This window comes from Balaenoptera acutorostrata, chromosome 15 (genome assembly GCF_949987535.1).
Source record: "Balaenoptera acutorostrata chromosome 15, mBalAcu1.1, whole genome shotgun sequence".
In the NCBI taxonomy this organism is placed as follows: Eukaryota; Metazoa; Chordata; class Mammalia; order Artiodactyla; family Balaenopteridae; genus Balaenoptera; species Balaenoptera acutorostrata.
In genome coordinates this window covers 87,186,220-87,192,139 of record NC_080078.1, presented here as the reverse complement: position 1 = coordinate 87,192,139, position 5,920 = coordinate 87,186,220, and the positions used below count along the sequence as shown (strand labels likewise).

At 42.2% G+C, this 5,920-nt stretch overlaps 1 pseudogene; it reads left to right on the top strand.

Annotated features, from left to right (window-relative positions):
* Positions 1–892: 892 nt before the first annotated feature.
* LOC130704969 (U2 spliceosomal RNA) lies at positions 893–982 on the top strand (annotated as a pseudogene).
* The last annotated feature ends 4,938 nt before the right edge of the window (positions 983–5,920 follow it).

Below are 5,920 nucleotides of genomic sequence, written 5' to 3'. Positions count from 1 at the left end.
GTCTTTTCTCCATTGTATATTCTTGCCTCCTTTATCAAAGATAAGGTGACCATATGTGCATGGGTTTATCTATGGGCTTTGTATCCTGTTCCATTGATCTATATTTCTGTTTTTGTGCCAGTACCATACTGCCTTGATTACTGTCGCTTTGTAGTATAGTCTGAAGTCTGGGAGCCTGATTCCTCCAGCTCCGTTTTTCTTTCTCAAGATTGCTTTGGCTATTCGGGGTCTTTTGTGTTTCCATACAAATTGTGAAATTTTTTGATCTACTTCTGTGAAAAATGCCATTGGTAGCTTGATAGAGATTGCATTAAATCTGTAGATTGCTTTGGGTAGTATAGTCATTTTCACAATATTGATTCTTCCAATCCAAGAACATGGTATATCTCTCCATCTGTTTGTATCATCTTTAATTTCTTTCAACAGTGTCTTATAGTTTTCTGCATGCAGGTCTTTTGTCTCCTTAGATAGGTTTATTCCTAGGTACTTTATTCTTTTTGTTGCAATGGTAAATGGGAGTGCTTCCTTAATTTCTCTTTCAGATTTTTCATCATTAGTGTATAGGAATGCAAGAGGTTTCTGTGCATTACGTTTGTGTCCTGCTACTTTACCAAATTCATTGATTAGCTCTAGTAGTTTTCTGGTAGCATCTTTAGGATTCTTTATGTAGAGTATCATGTCATCTGCAAACAGTGACAGTTTTACTTCTTCTTTTCTGATTTGGATTCCTTTTCTTTTTCTTCTCTGATTGCTGTGGCTAAAACTTCCAAAACTATGTTGAATAATAGTGTTGAAAGTGGGCAACCTTGTCTTGTTCCTGATCTTAATGGAAATGCTTTCAGTTTTGCACCATTGAGAACAATGTTGGCTGTGGGTTTATCATATATGGCCTATCGCTTCTTGGCCTTTTGGCTAAGATCAAGTGTAGTATCATATATGGCCTTTATTATGTTGAGGTAAGTTCCCTCTATGCCTACTTTCTGGAGGGTTTTTATCATAAATGGGTGTTGAATTTTGTCGAAGGCTTTTTCTGCATCTATTGAGATGATCATATGGTTTTTCTCCTTCAATTTGTTAATATGGTGCATCACATTGATTGATTTGCGTATATTGAAGAATGCTTGCATTCCTGGGATAAACCCCACTTGATCATGGTGTATGATCCTTTTAATGTGCTGTTGGATTCTCTTTGCTAGTATTTTGTTGAGGATTTTTGCATCTATGTTCATCAGAGATATTGGCCTGTAATTTTTTTTGTGACATCTCTCTCTGGTTTTTGTATCAGGGTGATGGTGGACTCGTAGAATGAGTTTGGGAGTGTTCCTCCCTCTGCTATATTTTGGAAGAGTTTGAGAAGGATGGGTGTTAGCTCTTCTCTAAATGTTTGATAGAATTCGCCTGTGAAGCCATCTGGTCCTGGGCTTTTGTTTGTTGGAAGATTTTTAATCACAGTTTCAATTTCCATGTTTGTGATTGGTCTGTTTATATTTTCTATTTCTTCCTGGTTCAATCTCAGAAGGTTGTGCTTTTCTAAGAATTTGTCCATTTCTTCCAGGGTGTCCATTTTATGGCATAGAATTGCTTGTAGTCATCTCTCATGATCCTCTGTACGTCTGCAGTGTCAGTTGTTACTTCACCTTTTTCATTTCTAATTCTACTGATTTGAGTCTTCTCCCTTTTTTTCTTGATGAGTCTGGCTAATGGTTTATCCATTTTGTTTATCTTCTCAAAGAACCAGCTTTTCGTTTTATTGATCTTTGCTATCATTTCCTCCATTTCTTTTTCATTTATTTCTGATCTGATCTTTACAATTTCTTTCCTTCTGCTAACTTTGGGGATATTTTGTTCTTCTTTCTCTAGTTGCTTTAGGTGTAAGGTTAGATTGTTTATTTGAGATTTTTCTTGTTTCTTGAGGTAGGATTGTATTGCTATAAACTTCCCTCTTAGAATTGCTTTTGCTGCATCCCACAGGTTTTGGGTCATTGTGTTTTCACTGTCATTTGTTTCTAGGTATTTTTTGATGTCCTCTTTGATTTCTTCAGTGATCTCTTGGTTATTTAGTAGTGTATTGTTTAGCCTCCATGTGTTTGTATTTTTTACAGATTTTTCCCTGTAATTTCTATCTAGTCTCAGAATCACGTAATTTTAAAGCTGTAGAATCTGGTGAATTCCAACCCATGTTGGCATGGTCACCACTGGGTGCTCCTAACCTTTAACTGGGAAACAGGAGGCCCTGACACCTCCTGGAAGGATGGGCCTTGAATTTGGCAACTCAGGTCAAGAACAGGAAGCCCCATGTTGTTAAGAGGCCAGTTTTGAATGCAAACATATGGAATCAAAGGCAGGGGCAGAGACGCTCCATCGCCCCTGAGGGCCCTGTTATTTTATGTGTCCTGTCTTAAGAGCCTTTCTCACTGGAGGGTCCAGCCTGAGACCTTCCAAACACCCTCTGATCTACTAGGTGTTCTGCTGATCACAGGCATTAGGTAAATCATTCTCCTGCTGAGACAGACCGTGGATGCACACATAGTAATTTGCTGGCTACTGATGGCTGGGGGGCCTTTGTCAGTGGACTTCACCTCCAGACACAGACACAACCTTCCAAATTCTACTCGGTAGGACGTTCTGTCTTCAAGACAGAGGTCGAGTCCCATGAAGGCCTGGGGAATCCACAGCATCAGGAAAAAATGTGGTGCCCCCACTCCCACATCCATCATTTAAGATTTAAACAATAGACCTGCCAACTAGGGTGAAGGAAGTCCATCAAAAATTTGATTTTCCCATAAGTAAGACTTTATGCTTTTATGATATAGAAACAGCTTTTAAAGCACTTTGCCCCCAAACCCCCGCTTTCTCCATTGGGCTGGTAGCCCAGGCAGGGGTAGCCTGTCCATTGACAATTCCAGCCTGAAGCCTGAGCCTGAACATCAGGAACAGGAAAAAGCAGGCAGGCGCTGCTAGGGCTTGGCTGATGAGCTCAGTTTCCCCAAATGTGACTGTTGTTGTTATGTTAACATGTGGGCTCCCAGGGCCCCCTGGCCTGCCTTCAGCGACTCATAAACTAGCCTTCTTGTGGCAGAACGGTCAGGAGGGCTGTGGTCAGCGACATGCCCCTTGCCATCGTGTGAGACTCAGGAGACCACGAGTGGTTCAGAATCTTCCTTCTGACTTTGGATCCCAAGGCTGCCCTTTGCCCTGGGTATGCCCGGGCAACTAGCCTCTCCGACTCTCGACTTCCAGATTCGTAAAGTGTGGATTTGAAAGTTAGGGTGACCATGCATCCTGTTGTCCAAGCTGCGACACTTTCAAGACTAGAAAGGCGGTGAGGTATAATTATGCCATGCAACAGGAAGTGGGACCATTGCAGTAAAACCAGGCCATATGGTCATTCTAATAACCACACAGCCCCTTCCTCAGAGGGTCGCTGCAAATACCCGATGGCGTGGCGGAATGGGTGAAAGGGAATGGTTCATGATGCGTATGAATAACATGTAATTATCACCAGTGTTTTTGTTGTCACACCATTAAATGCCAAATAGGCATCTTGTTTTCTTAGCTGTCCTTTCGTAGCAAGCAGGAAGAAAAGTTGTGGGGGAAACGTCTTTACGTAGTGGCAAAACCAAAGTTTGCCCCGTTATTAATACAGGGCCTGTGTCTGATTTATGGGGAAGCTGAGACTGGAAAGAGCAAATCGTCTGTTCCAGAGGAAGTGCGTTCGGGGTTCAGGGCTCATCTGCCGCGTCCACATCCTGGTCTCCTTAGCAACGCATCTTTCAACCCAAGGTCTCCATCCTTGGTGGCCTCGCCCATGGGGGAATGTGGCAGGCAGCATGTTTCCCTGGGCTGGGTTCTGACCAAAGTCAGATCTCAGCCTGGGAATCTTTTGAGCTAGGAGTAACAGATGGAGAGCAGGGTGCCAGAATCACTCCTTTTCACCTTATTTTTAGTTTGCCAATCGATCCCATCGGGAATAACCGAGGGACGTGGCAATCTCGCAGCCTCCATTCAGGCTCAGCTAGACACTGAATTCCCCTACAAAGGCAAATTCTGTCTGTCTGCTTGATGCTAAACTTTCAGCTTTCTTTCAGGAGCTGTTCTTCTATGAGTTTATCTCTAAATAAACGTGTTCCTGTAAATGTTCCTATATGCTGTACAATATATGTAACTGTACACAACTGTGTACAATGTTACAACAGGACACAGTTATCCAATATTTGGCAAGTGACTTTTGTGCCGCGGAGCCCACTGATGTCCTGTGTGGCCAGGAGGTGAACTGCTGTGAGAAACGGCGTCCATCCAGGGCTCAGAGGGATAACTGCCCAGGTGAGAACTGCAGCGTGGGGACGATGACAGCTGTGGCTCAGTACGGAACCCTAGGCCCTCTTTCTTTCTGATGAACCTCATTGTGGCCTGAGACAGTGAGGTATCAAGAAGAAAAGGAAAGTCACAGATGTGTGTGCTGCCCCCGCTGCGGATGAGCTGCTGATACAAAAGCAATTACCTGGAGAACGAGCAGGCAGGCAGACAGCGTTTACTGAAGCGCTTATAATCAGTCTCTGCTACTTACACTGAATCCAGGGAACCCTTGGCCAAAACCAATGGTGATGAAAGTGCACCCAGTGACTTTGGACCGAAAAAAGTCAGATTTTCCAGGATCTCCTTTATGATCCCAGGAAACCTCCTGAACTCTCTAAGCCTCAGTTTCTTTATCTGTAATTTAGGCATATTAGCACTTACTTGATGAGGCGTGTGTGATCGTTAAATGGTAAGATAATATGTGAAATCACGTTGTGACTGGCAAACATTTGTTGTCATAATTTTCTGCTGCACAGATGGAGGAAAGGTTCAGAATGTGTTTGTTTCCAACTAGAAAGGGAAATGGCTTCCCCAGTTTGGAATCTCTCCGTGTCTCTGTCTCCCCCTCCCTCTCCTCCTCCCCTGTCTAAACACAAATATGGGCTGCGAACAGCTGTGCTTCCCAGGAGGAAAGCCATGATTGGCCTGCATCTCGTTTGTCTCACGTTCCTGGAGAAGCTTCCCCACACACTCTCCTGCTTGGCAACTCTTGGTTCTGAGAGGCTAATTAATTAGGAAGGAACCAGGTTATCAGAAGACAGCCACAGATACCATCACCTGAATCTAATTTTGCTCCTGGTTTTAGATGGAGTCATTCCTTTTTAAGCATGTAGTTTTAAAGGTTAATAATGTTGGCTTTGAGGCATGAATAATAATCCATTATTAGCAAAACAAAAAAGAGATTTGGTGTTCCTATAGTAACACTTGTTCTGAATTTCTTTTTCCCCAAATTGGGAACACAAGTGGGGTGTTTTTTGGGAACTTCAGAAACACCAATTTGCCAGTGATCCCATCAAGTCTCATTCTGCTTACAGGATTAACGAAACAGACGCTTTTGTCCTTGTTGTCTAATTAACTTTGTCATTTATTGAATTCAGGAATTCCCTAGTCAAAATGAAAGACCTTTTCCTAGTTATTATTAAACCATAATGCTAATCTCCGTTTCAACACAATTAAATTTTACTCAAATTTAATTTTTTTTTTAAAGTAAAAGAAGTCAGGGTCTGAATTGTCTTTAAAGCAAATGACTGTTCTTAGATATGAAGGTGTTGCTTGCAAAATACAATCTACATTATTTCCATGTTAAACTCCTGTTCTAAAAGGAGAACTCATTTAAACTAGAATAAAGCATCTGCCAGGAAGAGTCTCCAACTACAAGAAGTATAATACACATACATACTTCCTGAATTAGTTCCTGAAAGTTGAACTACCCCCCAAATACAAGGTCAGAATACATTGCCAATGAATAAACAATCCTTTAGTAATGAGATATGAAAACAGACTGCCTCTTCAAGATGGACAGATACGGGGCTTTTCCTGGCTTCAGTGGGTCTCCTCCTGTTAC